Source organism: Panthera tigris, chromosome A1 (genome assembly GCF_018350195.1).
Source record: "Panthera tigris isolate Pti1 chromosome A1, P.tigris_Pti1_mat1.1, whole genome shotgun sequence".
Classification (NCBI taxonomy): Eukaryota; Metazoa; Chordata; class Mammalia; order Carnivora; family Felidae; genus Panthera; species Panthera tigris.
The window spans coordinates 93,708,874-93,726,410 of record NC_056660.1 but is presented as its reverse complement, the minus strand read 5'-3'; the positions used below and the strand labels follow the sequence as shown (position 1 = coordinate 93,726,410).

At 44.8% G+C, this 17,537-nt stretch overlaps 1 pseudogene; it reads left to right on the top strand.

Annotated features, from left to right (window-relative positions):
• The first annotated feature begins 5,054 nt into the window (after positions 1 to 5,054).
• LOC102952548 lies at positions 5,055 to 11,256 on the top strand (annotated as a pseudogene).
• The last annotated feature ends 6,281 nt before the right edge of the window (positions 11,257 to 17,537 follow it).

The window sequence follows — 17,537 nt, the reverse complement described above, 5'->3', positions numbered from 1 at the left end:
CGAACCCACGAACTGCAAGATCATGACCTGAGCCAAAGACGGACGCTTAACCCACTGAGCCACCCAGGTGCCCCAATAGTAATTATTTTAATTTAAAAATGTGTATTCGGGACCTCAAAATCTCACATTCTAATAATTATGTCCCAAAGCAAGAAAATAGAGATATATAGAAAACATTGTGTATAAGAACACTTATTACAGTATTTTTATAATAACAAAAATTGGAAATTATGTAAATGCACATTGGTAGAGGTTTGATTAAATTATGGTAATTCTTATCTTGAAAATCCATTCAGTGATTCAAAAATTTTTCTTCTCATAAATATTTATTAACATAAAAATCCCAGTTATAATTTTAAGTGAAAAAGCAAGAAACCAAAGTATATTTAGTATGGTTCCAATTTGTTTTAAAAAGTTGACTGTGGGGGAAAAATATGTTTACTGTGTATATATTATGTGTACTTTGAAAAAAGACAAGAATTTAGTAAACCAAATGTTAACATGAGCCATCTACAAGGTTGGATTGTGGGTAATTTTAATTTTTTTCTTTGTGTTTTGTTGTATTTTCTACAAGAGGCAGTATAATTTTATACATGATATAATTCTTTTTTTTTTAATGTTTTTAAATGTTTGCTTATTTGAGAGAGAGACAGAGCGCAAGCGGGGGAGGGGCAGACAGAGAGCGAGAAATAGAATCCGCAGGCTCCGGGCTCCAGCCTGACACGGGGCTCGAACTCATGAGCTGCAAGATCATGACCTGAGCTGAAGTCGGACACTTAACCGACTGAGCCACCCAGGCACCCCGTGATGGTACTTTAATACAAAGGGGAAAAAAATGCTGGTTTTTTTCTATTAATCGTTCATGTTGGGGAAATTCTAGAATTCTTGTTGGCTGATTTAAGGAGGTTAGATTGGGAATACCCCAAAAAGAGCAGAACCCCCAAAAGAGCAAAAAAGTATTTCCTCTGATGGGTACAGTCTCAGACAGGCCATATCCTTCATCTTGGTACAAAAAATAAAAAAGGAATTTCTATTTTGTGCTTTATTCATCCACACTTATTTTTTGGCAGTTGAATCTCAGTTGTCATTCTTAGTAAAAAAAAAATCCAGTATTAATTTTCTGAAAAAATTTTGACCCTCCTTGGTTTCTCTTCGTATATTTATTCTTATTTATATATTTAACAGAAGATGACAAAAGATCACAGGAATAGCTTGTTAATTAATGTACAGGGAATGGTATTATAAGTTACAGACGAGCTTCAGTTAATGTGAATTCAGTTCTCAGTTCTAGAAATATTCACATGGCCAGTTGCAAATGGATAATAAACCATAAAGACATAGGGGTAATAATAATAATAAAAGTTGCAATTTGATTCTGGATTGCAAGTTAGGAAATACATTCCGTAGGAAATATTCACCCTTAATAAAAGCATTTTAGTACATGTCACTTCTGAAAAAAAATTTTAAGATCGTGCTTAGATAATTAAGGGAAATTGCTGAATAAATGTTTACAAAGTAGGCACCAAACAGTCTGTCTCACACACATACAACACTCCTAATATATGTGATTTTAACTTAAACAGGATTTCATTTATGTTGCAAAAACCATTCAGAAGAACCAAGCACTCGTATTATAGATGTTTTTTGTTTTTCGTGCGAGAGATCTCCAGGGTAAGGATTACCTTCGAGCCTTCTCATGGCTTTGCTTTTTTGTTGTGTACCTGGCTATAGTACATTACTAATTGCTCATTTTCTCCCCCTCTCTTCTGGATCGTATTCTACTTAGACTTGTTCCTGCAGTAATAATTTGTAATCCCTTAGAAACCTGTCTTGAGGGGCGCCTGGGTGGCTCAGTCGGTTGAGCGTCCTACTTCGCTCAGGTCATGATCTCACGGTCCGTGAGTTCAAGCCCCGCGTCAGGCTCTGTGCTGACTGCTCAGAGCCTGGAGCCTGTTTCAGATTCTGTGTCTTCCTTTCTCTCTGACCCTCCCCCATTCATGCTCTCTCTGTGTCTCAAAAATAAATAAATGTTAAAAAATTAAAAAAAAAAAAAAAAAAAAAAGAAACCTGTCTTGAATTAATATGCATACATGCAGCTTGGCACCGATCTGCTTTAGGCCATGCCCAAGATGACAAGCAAAATGAATAGCATTTGACTGCTGCCTTCCCCTTCCACAGGTCCTGGCAGAAGGGCTTTGGTGGGTAAACAGAGGAAGCCAGCGAATGAGGAAAGAGGAAGCTAGGCTAATGGCTTGGCTCTGTGGACCTCAAGTTAATTGTCGCCGGAAGACTCTGTCATCGTGTGGCTCTCAAACTTTACTGAGCATCTAAATGCCCCAGGGGGTATGTTAAAATGCCCAATGGGGAGCCCTACACCCAAGAGCTTCTGATTCCTTAGGTCTCAGGTAGCCCTGGAGAATGTGCATTTCCAACCTGTTCCCCAGTGATGCTGAGACCTGCTGAGACAGGAACCACCCTTTAAAAACCTTCACTCTCATGGGGCGTCTAGTTGCTTCAGTAAGTTGAGCGTCCGGCTCTCGATTTCGGCTCAGGTCATGATCTCTCGGTTCATGAATTCGAGCCCCTCATCGGGCTCTGTGCTGACAGTGTGGCATCAGCTTGGAGTTCTCTCTCTCTCTCCCTCTCTCTCTGCCTCTTCCCTTCTCGCTCTCTTGTGCTCTCTGTCAAAATAAATAAATAAGCATTTAAAAAAAAACCTTCACTCTGTTGGTAAATCTTTATCTCTTGAAACCCCCAGCTGGGTGGGCTAGATGTTCCTCCTTTCAGATCTAACCTTCCACCATGATGAGATCACTTCAGGATAGCTCCGTCTCAAGTCTCCTCTTATGGCAAGTCTGCTTCCTGGACCTCCTGTCTAGAGCCTGAGTCTTGGATCCCATTCTTCATAGGCTCATTCCTGACCAGTTTTGCAGGCTCTTTGTTCACGTCCCTGACCGTTTGTTTCTCTAGTCTCTTGGATGGGGCTCTGGACCCCGAAGCATCTTCTCTTGGCCTTACCTCTACCCTGCCTCCCACACCCACGTGACTTGCACTGCCTGCCACCCCTCTTCTGTTGGTATCAACCATTCGTGGCCTGCTGTGTTCTGTTATCACCCAAGTCCTTCTCGAAACTTCTCACCTCTTGGAGTGCCCAGATGGCTCAGTCGGTTAAGCGTCCGACTTCGGCTCAGGTGGCTCGTGAGTTTGAGCCCGGCGTCGGGCTCTGTGCTGACAGCCCAGAGCCTGGAGCCTGCTTCGGATTCTGTGTCTCCCTCTCCCTCTGTGCCTCCCCTGCTCATGCTCATGCTCATGCTCATGCTCATGCTCATGCTCATGCTCTGTCTCTGTCTCAAAAATAAATAAACATTAAAAAAATATAGGAAAAGAAACTTGTCATCTCTAGAACTCTGACCCAGTTCAGATCCACTGCTGGGATTAATATCATGAGTTAGAATTTCCTTTGGGGATAGAAGGCAAATAGTTGTGTGATTTGATTGAGTTTGGAAATGGGGACATGTGATTGTTAGCCGTCGAATCACCATAATCGCAGGACAATGAGCAATGGGTTATCTGAGCAAGCACTGACTTCAGTTCCACAAAGGCAAATTTACTTACACTGAATAGAGTCAAGGCTCATTGAAGAATTGTATTAGTTTTCTCTTGCTGCCTAATAAATGGCCACAAACTTAGTGTCTTAAAGTTACACCCACCTGGGGTGCCTGGGAGGCTCAGTCGATTAGTGTCTGACTTCAGCTCAGGTCACGATCTCGAGGTTTGTGAGTTCAGGTCCCGCGTCAGGCTCTGTGCTGACGGCTCAGAGCCTGGGACCTGCTTCAGATTCTGCATCTCCCTCTCTCTCTGCCCCCTCCCCACTCATGCTCTGACTCTCTCTCAAAAATAAATAAATATTAAAAAAATTTTTTAAAAGAACACAGATACAGTGATAAACATAATACAACCCAAATGTTTATAGAGCGAATAGAATGATGGTATCCCAGTTTTTTAAGCACAGGGTTATTAACCACCACGTGTCAGATTCTGAGTCATTCCCCCAGCAGTGAGCTCACACTCCTAAGATGATGACTTTTTGAAGTATCCACTGGATACTTTGGATGTCCAAAGGAGCATCCATTGGGGATGGTCATCAGATAGATGATTATCTCAATAATGAAAGATGAGGAAATCAAAGAACTTAGAAAAAAAGATTACAATAAATGCTTTAAACAAAGTTCACTTGCATTTCCTTAACCCAAGATTTCTCAAGAACAGTCAAATCCCATCAGTAAAAAAAAGCCAACTGTGGGTGCCTGGGTGGCTCAGTCAGTCAAGCGTCTGACTTTGGCTCTGGTCATGATCTCATGGTTCGTGAGTTCGAGCCCTGCATTTGGCTGTCTGCTGTCAGCACAGTGCCCACTTCAGATCTTCTGTACCCCTCTCTCTGCCCCAATTTACGCATTCTCTCTCTCAAAAAATAAACATTAAAAAAAGAAAAGGCCAAATGAATCTCATTTGCCTTTGGGTAGTTAACATTTTTTTTTATGCTTGTTTTTGAGAGAAAGACAGAGTGTGAGCAGGAGAGGGGCAGAGAGAGAGGGAGACACAGAATCCGAAGCAGGCTCTAGGCTCCCGGCTCCAAGCTGTCATCACAGAACCTGATGCAGGGCTCGAACTCATGAACTGCAAGATCGTAACCTGAGCCGAGGTCTGACACTTGACCCACTGAGCCACCCAGATGCCCTTAGGTAGTTAACTTCTTAATATAAAAGAAGAAGTCACCAAGACCTGAACTAGGCACAGTGTCTAGTACATGGAAGGCATTAATTTAAAACCTGTGAGGTTGGAGACCACTTCCATGCAAAGCTGCCTTGAGCGGGACCCTTGGACAAAGTCCTGAGAACTTTGGGCAAAAAAGAGAGAAGATCGTTAGTCTCATGATTTGGAGCAGAGTAAAGGTAAGGAGCACCTAGTAAGTGAAATCTAGAACATAATTATGAGTCTGATTCTGATTCAGCGGGAATCTTTGAGATTCCTAAACAGAGGAAGTAGACGGGTTAATGGTGTTGGAACAGCAGCCCAGAGATAGCAATAAAGCAGAACACGAACTAGTGGACAGAGTGAGGCCAGGATGGGGGAGAAGTTACAGCGATAATGTGGACATTTCGTTCTTCGCTTATTGAAACAATGGTCTGGGTCCAAGGCCAGCACAGAATGTTCTCTGAAGCATCTCTCGAGTAGCAGTCGTGGACTGGTGTTAATATAACCATCATTTCTGGTCCAGTCTGTCCTGTGAACAGAGGCAAGTATTAGAGTGGGTGATTGTTGCAGTTAGGACAGTGTGTAAGGCTCTGTGAAGTTTCAGTGTGTGGCTGGAGACGCACAGATATTTAGCCAGCACAGACAGAACAGGAACTCGGTCTGGCCTCAGTAGATAATCGAATGGATGCTATTTATTGTGTCTCTCCTGTGTGCAAAACGCTGTGTTTTGCATCTCATTCAGTTTTCAAAGCAATCCTTTGGCAGTGGGACCTTCAGACCCATTGTACAGTTGAGGAAACTGAGGCTCCGAGAGAGGTTGCTGTTTGATTTGGGATGGTTGTCTCTGTATACTTTTCCCATAGCTTGTCCGTTAAATTCAAATCATCTGTGTATGTGTCTGTCACCCACCCCAGACTGTCAGGTCACGAGAAGAGGGCCTCTGTCTTGTTTTGCACCCAGTACAGGCAATACACGCTGTTGAACTGGATTGCCTGCCTGCAAAGCATGTGCTCTTGACGTCCAGCAGGTGTGCTAACTTCCCAAACTTAGTAGGCATAAGAACATTGGAAAAATGTGGCAGGGACACAGGGCCTGGAGGCAAGGACAGTGCTGAATTTTAGAAGGCCTTCTAGAGATGACCTATGTTGACTTCAGAAGAAGTCATTCTTAAAATTCTCCATTCGTGCAAATTCTTTTTTTATGTTTATTTATTTTTGAGAGTGAGAAAGAGTGTGAGTGAGGGGCACAGAAAGAGGGGTACAGATGATCCGAAGCGGACTCTGCTGAAAGCAGCGAGCCCGATGCAGGGTCTCGAACCCACAAGTTGAGATCATGACTTGAACCAAAGTTGGATGCTTAACTGACTAAGCCACCCAGGCACCCCTCTTTTTTTTTTAACTTTATTTATTTATTTTGAGGTGGGGGTGCGTATGGTCAGGGGAGGGGCAGAAAGAGAGAGAGAGCAGGAGAGAGAGAATCCCAAGCAGGCTCTGAGCTCCCATAGCAGAGCCCGACACAGGACTCGAACTCACCAACCGTGAGGTCACGACCTGAGCCGAAATCAAGAGTCAGACTCTCAACCAACTGAGCCACCCAGGCACCGATTCATGCAACTTCTTGTTGGTGGTGAGAAGCTGGACTCCATGAACAACACTATTGTTACAAAGACACTGGTCTAGAAATTCTTTCTCTAACTTCCTCTCCCCTCCACCTCCCAGAGCCCGCAGAATAACAAGGGAAATTGGGCAATTAGTTATCACACGTATCCGGTGTTCCTGGTGTTACTGCTTGGCACCAGGTAACAGAAAGCGATGGGGCACAGGCCCATGGAACTCACAGATTAGCCGACAGTAACGGAGGCGTGACAACAGTGAGGAACGGGGGCTATGGGCATACATGCTCCAAATTAGTCTTTCAAGTTGGAGAAAGTACAAAGGACATTTAAGAGGCCTAAAGGCAGCGTGGTGAGGCAGGCTTCCACTGGGAAAGGATTGTGTGTGAGGCCTGAAGCCAAGTGCTGAGCAGGAGGGTGGCAGAGAGGCAGGGTCGCACAACCAAGATGGCAGGGAGGAAGACGCGGAGGAGGAGAACGGTAAGAACCAAGGATGTGGGGCGGGTGGAGGCCTTGTAAACCATATTAACATCCGTAGCCTTCTCCCTAAGGGCAGCGAGAAGCCCTGAGCGTAGAGGAGCAGCAGGATAGCCATGCCTGCCTCTCTGGGCAGCAGAGTGGACCGTGAACTGAAGGAGGCAAGAGCAGTTGTAGGGAGACCAGTTAGGAGATGAACGCCCCGGTCTGGGAGGGTTAATGAGACCATCCCGGGAAGCACCACTGTCACATTCATCACCAGGTTGATTCTCTGCCGAGTGGAAGCTACTTGGCGTCCGTCCCAAGTCTGGACACCCCCTGAGAGCAGAGAGAGGTGGACGGTGGTCTGGCCTTGGCTCCCCTTGAAGCTTATCTGGTCAGACTGTCTCCTCCACTGCATTGCACTCATGTTGGCTTTCTTTCACCTTCATGAGTGCCTTGAGTTCTTTTCCTTTTTTTTCCCCCTTGCAACAGGACCTTAATAAATGACGTGTACTTCTACCCAGACCACCCTTTCTTCCTGCTCTGCTCGCTCCCACTCGTTAGCTGTCCTGCCTCCAGCTTTCTTGTCAAATGTCATTTCCTCAGAGCAGCCTGCCCTATCCCCCGAGAATAGGTCAGGCCCCTGTCATGCTTGTTCAAAGACATCCTGTGTTTCTCCTTCCTAGTGTGTATCTCTGTTTTCACATACAGTAAAACTCAGACTGGGAGTAACTTGTTCTGCGAGTGTTCTGCAAGACGAGCAAACATTTCTAATAAATTTTAACCTGATAAATGAGCGATATCTTGCAATACGAGTAGTAGATGATGCCGAATATCACGTGATCACAAGTGAGCCAATGGTTCTCTCTCTCTCTCACTGTGGCATTGTGGGTGATCGTCTCTCATGCTCGGATGCTCCGTCTCAGGCCGCAGTGTTTGGCAGAAATCAGTGATTTTTCAGAAGGCTGGAAGGTGCCCACAACTGGCACTAGTGTATTTTTTGTCACTTCAAAGCACCTATGGACAGACAGTCCTTTGCTTTTCCACACAAGAGTAAGCTTAGGAATGCTTTGCTTCATTCTAAGTCATTGGACAGGTTCCTTGTTAAAGTTTCATGAAGAGAAAAAGATTCCATTGAGCCAGTAGATAGTAATGATTCCGTTAGGGATAGTGGAAGTCTTCCTACATAATAACCCTCCTCTCTCTTGTCTCCCTCATAACAGCCACGAAGGTTTTCAAAGGTAATTACAGGTTAATTTGTTTATTTTTCTTTGTATTTTCTTTATTCTTTTGTATTATATATCACAGTATTGTAATCGCTTTCATATGAATTTTTTTGGGTTGTGGAATGAATCATCTGAGTTCCCATTATTTCTTATGGGGAAATTCACTTTGATATACAAGTGCTTTGGATTATAAGCATATTTCTGGAACGAATGATGCTTGCAAACCAGGGTTTTACTGTATTATGTTTATTTGTTGCTATATTTCAAAAAAATCTTTCAGTAGCAAATGAATGAGATGCTACTCAAGTTAGCTTGCGCACAAAACAAAAGAGGTAGAAGGAGGGATGCAATGGTTCACATAACAGAGAGGCTGGCACAGGGTCAGCATGAGCAGGACCAAGATGGCAGGCACATTCTCACTGGTGTGAGAGTGGCAGAGGGGCAGGTCCCAGAGAGAGGAAAGGGGGAAGCCCAGGACCTGAGGACCTAGGGGGACAGTGGTAACTTGGGGAGAAAACCCCTGTGACTGAGGACATATATTGAGGGGGCAATGTAACACCATGGTTAAGATCTTGAGTTCTGGAGGCAGATTGTCTAGATATCAATTCCACTTGCCTCTGATTGCCCATGTGATTTTGTTCAAGTTACCCCACCTCCCCATGCCTCAGTTTCCCCATTTGTGTCACAGTCCTTGCAATGTTAGGAAAATCAAATAAAGCAACAAGCCTGAAGCTTTTCTACACAGCCCCTTACACAAAGAAACAATAAATGAATGCTCACGGCAGCCGCAGCAAATCATAGCACTAATCAGCAACAGAGGAAACGGAGGCACAAATGCCTGGTTCCATACGCCTGGAACCTCTTCTCCCTCCTCTACATGCAGCTAGAACTTCCACGCCTCCTTCAGGTCTCAGCTCACACATCCCTTCCTCGAGGTGGGGACTCCCCCTCTTCTGATAAGCAGGCAAACGACATTTGGTCTGGGAACTAAGGGCAGAGGCTGAGTCTTCCTGCAGGCAGTTCAGCTTGGAGCCTCACATAGAAATAGACTCAGACTCAGACTCAGAGGGAAGTTACATTACTGTCACTAAGGGACCCAGGCCGGTGGTGTCACCAAAAGAACACATCCTGAATACGGTTGTCTGTTCTAAGGTCCCACGAGGCGGAATTTTAACAGGCTAGGGCTCTTCTGAGCAGGAATGGTGTGGGATCCCAGCACCAGAACCTACTGAATAGATACGCTGGGATTGAGTTTGGGTAAGTGCTTGCCTTTGCTTGTTGTCGTTTGAGAGGAAAGTGGAATGTGGACAAATGTTGTTTTGTTGTTGTTGTTGTTTTTTCCCACTCACTAATCCAGAAGACATATCTTTTTTTTTAAGTGTATTTATTTATTTTGAGAGAGAGAGAGGGAGAGAAAGCACGAGTGGGGGAGGGGCAGAGAGAGAGGGAGAGAGAGAATCCCAATGGTTCTGAGCTGTTGTTTTCAGCATCATGTCCTGCTTGCTCTCAGTAAAAACAGAAGTTGAATTTTACTTGTCACTCTTGAGGCTAGCTTTGTTCCCAGGGCTGGGAGAGGGGGTAGGAGTGCCCTAGACCCAGGGTGGGGTGGCCATAGGGGACCGACATGGACTACTGGATTAGCAGCGCTCTGACTCCTCCCTCTAATCAAGTGTGGCTCCTGAGACTTTGGGTGGAGGCTCATGTGTTTGCAACTGACAAGAACCTGGCCTATCTGACATCAGTCTGGGCAGTGACAGAATTCAACACCAGGGTTTCTCACTGAAGGTGTGGCTTATCAGGATGTCAACCAGGCTGGTAAATCCCCCAATATGCAATTCTTACCGCATCGGTGGGGTCATCTGTCAGTCATATAGCCACATCGTTGGGCCCGGGCTGAATTCACTCTCGGCTAATAGCTGTCTTGGATTTTTCTGTCCAGTGAGTCCTACTGAGCAGACGCTAAGGTAATTGGAGGAAAACAGGGCTGGGAGGCACACTGGGGATGTCACATTCTCTTTCCAAAGTTGGAGGACAAGAGCCCATAAGACCAAGTTCTCAAACTTCGTGGATGTAAGCATCATCTCTAGGATTTGTCAAAAATGGAGATGCTTGGGTTTCATGTCGAAACTAGTGAATCTGAATTTCTGAGGATGTGGTCCAGGAATCTTCCTTTTAAATAACTTTCCTAGATGGTCCGTATTCTTAAGATATGGGCACCCTATTCTAAGAAACAATAATGTAGAGGCCCTTCTGCTGCAGCAAGTAGAAATGGATTTCTCATCTTACGGCGATTGGATGAAATCTTCTACTGTTGGGCTCACTCGTGATGGCCTGGAGGTGGCCATAAAGAGTTTGGGAGAGATGTGGTCAGCAGATTGTGCAATAATTGATAAAAATGAGCGGGGTGGGGTGGCGTAGCAGTCAGGTAAAGCACGCCAGAGGCCCCAGGCACCTCTGTTGCCATTGGTGAGCGAGCTGTCAGCACACAGGCCCTGGCGCAGTGCCCCAGCCGTACCTGTGTCAGCGTGTTAGGACGCTGTCTCGTACGGACCTGGATGCTGGAATCCCCAATAGTAAAGTGAAATACTCAAGACTCTCCAGCAAAGACGATGGCGACATTGACCTTCATTTTAAGTAAAGCCCTCCTGGGGCACCTGGATGGCTCAGTTGGTTGAGCGTCTGACTCTTCATTTTGACTCAGGTCATGATCTCACAATTTGTGGATTCAAGCCCCGCATCAGGCTCTGTGCTTACTGTATGGAGCCTGCTTAGGATTCATCCTCTCTCCCTCTCTCTCTCTCTCTCTCTCCCCTGTCCTCTCTGCTCCTCTACGACTCATGCTGAGTCTCTCTCTCAAAATAAATAGACTTAAAAAATAAAAATAAATTTAAAAAAAAGGAACAAAAGGACTAACCATAAAAGAACATTATAAAAAAAAAGTAAAAAAGAAAAATCCTCCTAAGATCCCATATAAATCCATTGCTCTTGCTACAGTGCTATGTTTGATTGATGCCTTTCTCATAATCATTGGCTCCCTCCTGCTGGCCCGCTAGATCAACAAAGAGGGGCAGACTCAGCATTGCTGTTCACATCAGTGGTATCTTGGTGTTCCTGCCAGGATTTTACCACCTGTGCGTTGCTTACTATGCATCCAGAAGCTACCGGGGTTATCCCTAGGATGACATTCCAGATTTTGAGGACTAGCACCCATCTTCAATCCTGCAGAGAAGAGTCACAGATGGGACTGAGCCCAGCCTTAAGATATTGAGCAGAAACTGTGGCAAAGGGCTAAGGAATTCTACCATTTGAAGATGTTAAACAAAAGAATGGCCAGATTTTATAGGTCCATCCTCCAGATGTGAACTGGGCTTATAATTACAAATTAACTCATTATTAGGACATGCTGTAGTTTTCATCTCCTGGCCCTGGCAAACGCTGAGAAATTTTTCCACATGAATATGTATCTTGGAAGAGTAGCAGAGTTAATGGTATGGGAAAGCAGGAGGTAAATCTGTAGTGGAAAGTGAAAAGTAGTGGAAACTGCTACCATCCTTTTTAGAGTTGAGCCTTTCTTTTACACAGTCCTTATAGTCAGTTTGTCCTAGTAGCAAATGGAAGAATTCAGTATGTCAAACTTCATATTCCTAGTAATGTATTTTGAAAATATCAGAGTATCTTAACCTCTACATTCACCTCTAACTTTGTTCTCAGGGAGGACCTGGGCAAAATCGAGTGTCAGCATGGGGGCATCTGTAAGATGTTTTTTACCTGCTCTCTTATTAACAGCAATCAGCAACTTTTTAAAATTTTTATTTCATTTATTTTCCTAAGAATTAAAAAATTATTTTTTTTAATGTTTATTTACCTTTGAGAGAGAGACAGAGAGAGACAGAGAGAGAGAGAAAGAGAGAGAGACAGAGCATGAGTGGGGAGGGAGCAGAGAGAGAGGGAGACACAGAATCCGAAGCAGGCTCCAGGCTCTGAGCTGTCAGCACAGAGCCTGATGCAGGGCTCAAACCCACGAACCACGAGATCATGACCTGAGCCGAAGTCAGACACTTACCCAACTGAGCCACCCAGCGCCCCAGAATTAAAAAAAAAATTTAATGTTTTAAATTTTTTTTGGAGAGAGAGACACAGAGAGAGAGTGGGGGAGGGACAGAGAGAGGGAGAGAGACGGAATCTGAAGCAGGCTCCAGGCTCTGGGCTGTTAGCACAGAGACCGAAGTGGGGCTTGAACTCATGAACCACAAGATCATGACCTGAGCTGAAGTCGGATGCTTAACTGACAGCAACCCAGGCGCCCCAATTTTTTTTTAAGAATTAAAAAAAATGTTTATTTATTTATTTTGTGACAGAGAGAGAGTGGGGTAGGGGCTAAGAGAGACGGAGAGAGAGAATCCCAATCAGGTTCCACACTGTCAGCACAGAGCCCAAAATGGGGCTCACTCCCACAAACTGTGAGATCATGACCTGAACAGAAATCAATAGTCAGATGCTTAACCTACTGAGCCTCTCAGGTGCCCCCAGGACTTTTTTAAACCTCAGAGTAAAGTTTCCAATAGGTAAACACTGTCTCTGTTCACCATTCTTTGGACAGCTTTGCTGTGGCCCGCCAGTAAGTTGGCCAGCATATAATTTGGGTCATTTTGTTCTTTGTAGATCAAGGTGTTCTGTATATCATGACTTTAAGGACTGAACTTATGGCCATTTCCTAAGGAAAAAAAAAACATAGGGGCGCCTGGGTGGCTCAGTCGGTTAAGCGTCCGACTTCGGCTTAGGTCATGATCTCACAGTTTGTGAGTTCAAGCCTCGTGTTGGGCTGTGTGCTGACAGCTCAGAGCCTGGAGCCTGCTTCAGATTCTGTGTCCTCTCTCCCTCTGCCCCTCCCCTGCTCCCCTCCTCTGACTCTCTCTTTCAATAATAAATAAACGTTAAAAATTTTTTTTTAAATATGGATAAGTGGTTATTATTTAGAGATGATAAAAGCCCGTTGTTAGCACCTTGTATTACGATGTCACTGCTGAAGTTCGCAAGACTCAGCCCGGATCCCGTGGAGGACCAGTCTGCCTTAGTTTAATTCTGTTTCCTGGCTTGTAGAAAGTGGCATATTCAAATATTCAAAAGAAATTAAAATGTCAGACTCTAAAAAGAGAGGGATAAGATGGATAAATGCTCAGGGTGGATAATTGCTGGACTTGTCAGACAGACTGGGGCTGAGGTCAATGAATTACTGGTGAGTTGCTGCTATTATCCTGGTTGATCAATGGCCACCCACTCAGGCATGCGCAGCCAGTCAGGGACAGGGACAGAGGTCAGGACAGGACGAAGGGCTGACACTGAAGGTCATGAACACATAGGGATGATGTCCAGCAGCCCTTGATATGCCGACAGGACTGTGCTTCTGAGAGGTGTCCTCATATCTGGGGTGACTCTGGCCACTTTATCTGTCCACACCTGGGAGACTCCTGTAAGCTATTAAAGATCCTCAGAAGAGGGGCACCTGGGTAGCTCAGTCGGTTAAGCATCCGACTTCGACTCAGGTCACGATCTCATGGTCTTTGTGAGTTTGAGTCCCTCATTGGGCCCTGTGCTAACAGCTCTGAGCCTGAAGCCTGCTTTGGATTTTATGTCTCCCTCTCTCTCTGCCCCTTCCTCCCTCATACTCTGTCTCTTTCTCTCTCAAAATAAATAAACATTTTAAAAAAGTTAAAAAAGAAAAGATCCTCAGAACAGATTTCCTGCTCGGAGTTACCAATTACATCCTCAGCACTTTGAGAAATATCGGTTTCTGTGCCAGAATTGCTGTACGTTATCTGGGTGGGCTGGTTTGGGATGTACAGGGGGAGACTGTCAGTGGGTGGAAGCCAGTTCTTAAGAATCTTCAGAATCTTTCTCATCTCTTGCTCCTAGAGAGCTAAGGGTCAGGGCCCTGACAACTTCAGGAAATGGGATAACAAAGGAAAGAAACAGATACTTTTACAATGACCCAAGATTTCTGACTTGCGATAAGGTGATGAGTAAAATGATGGCACCATACCAGCGAGGGAGACTGTGCCAAGAGAAAATGATCAGAATTTGGTGACTGAGTTGCTGCCTTCTCCTTTGCATTGTTCAGGGAAGTAAAGAGAGGCTAGACCAAAAAAATACACAGTGGGAGGATCTGGAAATCTCCCGGCTAAAAGAATTCTCTTCTGCATACTTGCATGATTTTGAGATGCATTTGAGCTCACAAGTTTCCTTTGTATAATGGGAGTACCCCAAGAATGTGTTCTTGCTCTAAGTAGATTACTTCCACCAGTCCCACCCCTCCTAACATCTCCAAGAGAGCGGCTGACTGACAGAATGTGAATGCCAGGTGAGTTGCACAAACAGGCAATGGTGGCTTATGATGCATTTTGAGGGAGGGGTATGGAGAATTTGCAAATTCAGAAGGTTGCCTAGGGTGCCAGCCTGTGTCTGGGGGGCAAGTGGGGAAGAAGGAAGGGGCCATCTGCCTGTGTTCTGGCAGCTCCCTGCTTTCTCCATAGGGCTCCCTCCCTTCTCCCACTGCCTTTTGGCTGAGCCTACTCCCACTCATTCTTTAGGATCCAGTTTAACCACACCTCCTTCCCAGACTCGCCCAAGGAGACTTGGCAGCTCCATCCTTTGGGCCCTTGTGGTTGTTTATATACATATTTCACTCTGATCTGTTTATAGCTACATTTCTCCCACAGACCATGAATTCTTTGAAAGCAGGGATCATATATTCATTTAGCATCTCACATAGTACACAATAGGATTCAATAACTATTGACATGAGGGGTGCCTGGGTACTTTGATCGGTTAAGTGTCCGACTCTTGATTTCCGAGCAGGTCATGATCTCACGGTTCTCTCTTCTCTCTGCCCCTCCCTCGCTTGTGCTCTCTCTCTCAAAAATAAGTAAACATTAAAAATAAATAAATAAAATGACACACTCTTTTATTCCAAAAAAAATCTAAACACGTGGCGATTATAGTGATTATGCCTATTATCCACCACTTTAAAAAGATACAGAAAAACTCTTCTTTATCTATAGTATATTTTACTTAATTTAGTTTTCTCTTCACACTGATAAGTCCATTCCACATTCTCACCCCTCAGGATTATATCCTAATTTCATGTATTTCTTCTCTCCTCCTCCTCTTCTTCTCCTTCTTCTTCTCTCTTTTTTTTTTTTTTTTTTTTTAATTTTAGAGAGAGAGAGAGCACAAGTGGGGAAGAGGGGCAGAGAGGGGGGCGTGGAGGGAGAGAATCTTAAGCAGGCTCCACACTCAGCATGGAGCCTGAAGCAGGGCTCGGTCCCTGCACCCTGGGATCGTGACCTGAGCCGAAATCAAGAGTCACACACTCAAGCGACTGAACCACCTAGGAGCCCCCTAAGAATGTTTTTGCCAGTAATAAGTAGATGGGTCATAAGGTGTTTTGAACTTTTCAGTTCTTTGAACTCCTTCTAATTTATAACCTCATTTAGTGATCTTAAGTTCATACTTTATTGAAAGCAATTATTTGGAAATCATCTGACTTGCGAAAGAATTCATTACACAGCCAATTAGAAGTATACACTTTCACAATACAGCCCGGTATTTGAAAATGATAAAACACTGACAGAGATTCCCTGAAGTTTCTACACCCTGGAATAGTGCACCTTTTAAGGGATCTCAGTAAATGAGAGTTATGCCCTTTCTTTTGCAATGTGGAAAATATGTGGCTATTCTGACGCAGTTCAGAAATGAAACAGAGAGACCCCTTGACCGCATTCCCTCACCAGTAAGTCAGCTTCAGGACATAATACAGATGCAAGTTGAAGATTCTTGAAATATGTGGGCTTAAAACGATCTAAGTGTGTACCTAGCCCTCGAAAATTCCCTGGGGGATACACATCTTAGTTTGCAGGCCACTGATAAACATTTCTACATAGTCTTATTGAAATTGGTATGAGAGACAAGTCGGCTCAGACTAGGCCTTTGTTGGGACTCTGTACCATCTACACCCCCTGGGGGGTCTAGAACTGTAACCTGTATGGTAAGAACAAAACAGCTAGTCCTCTTGGTTGGTTGATTATTGTAGATGGCTGCTCTGATCCTTTATATTCTCTTCTTCCATATTTTCTTCTCAGTGGTGGCAACCTTAATGTCAGTTTTGGGGTACAGATGTGGAGCCTGTATACTGACTAAGGGAAATATGCCCCACTTAAAAATAATGAGTAAGACTGGAAAAACATGAGAAATCTTTAGAGTATGGTAAAGGAAAAAAGCAAAATATGTAGTTGTATGAAAATTATGATTTCAATTATACAAACCCACATAAACTTCTGGACAACGCTGTAAGTAAACAAGCAAAAATGAAGTTGTGATGTGTGTGGGGGTGGGGTGTGTGTGTGAAATGACTGTCTTTTAAAATAACGATTACAGGGGCACCCAGGTGGCTCAGTCAGTTAAGCATCCGACTTCAGCTCAGGTCATGATCTCATGGTCCATGGGTTCAAACCCCACGTGGGTTTGGCTCTGTGCTGGCAGCTCCGAGCCTGGAGCCTGCTTCCGATTCTGTGTCTCCCTCTCTCTGCTCATCCCCTGGTTGCACTCTTGTCCGTCTCTCAAAAATAAATAAACATTAAAAAAAATAAAAATAAATAAAATGCTGATTACATTTGTGAGGCTGGGGTCAGAGAATCTGTCTAATCTGTCTAATTCACTTTCCCCCAGTGGTACCTGAGGAATTGGGTGCGAGTTTAAGTTCCCCAAAACAAAGTGTTCAAGAGACGGATGGTCAGTTTTTCAAACACGAGTTCCGCATCGCGATTCACTATGGGTGCTAGTCCCCGAACACACTTCCACTCTTCCTCAACCTAGTTTAATACATCCCAGGTCTTAACGTCACAAATTTGACAAGTTTACTTCCTGTTGTATGATATGTGGACTCTTCATACCAACTTTTTAGCTTCCCTTCATTTCCTGGTTTTAGTGTTCCAAGAGTTGAAGAGCTCGACCTCGTTGACTTAACACTGCTCTGAAATCTTACCCCTTCGTAACTTTTTATTTTTTAGAGCCCATATTTTAAAAAAAGAATAACTTATGATTGGCAGGCCCCCAAACCAATCTTTTTCTCAAATTTGCGTTTCCTGCGTTATTTTGTTTTGTTTTTCCGAGATCTAACTACGAGCTCGGTGTATTTCCACCAAGAGTATTTATGGGTGTGAGAGGGTAGTAATAGTCACCACCCTTCTGGAAATTCTGTCCGTGGGACCCAAAGATCCCTCGCGCATCCACCGCCGGCCACCTGGCGAGCGGAGGACCCCGCGACCTCGCCGCACCCCCCCACCGACCCAGACACCTTGGCCTCGCCCCCTCGTGGCGCCCCGCCCACTTCGGCGTGCCTCACGCTTGTGCGTCCTCCGCCGGGTCGCGGCCCCGCCCCCTCCGCGCCGCCCCGCCCCGCCCCGCCCCTACGCGGCTGCTCGCGGCGG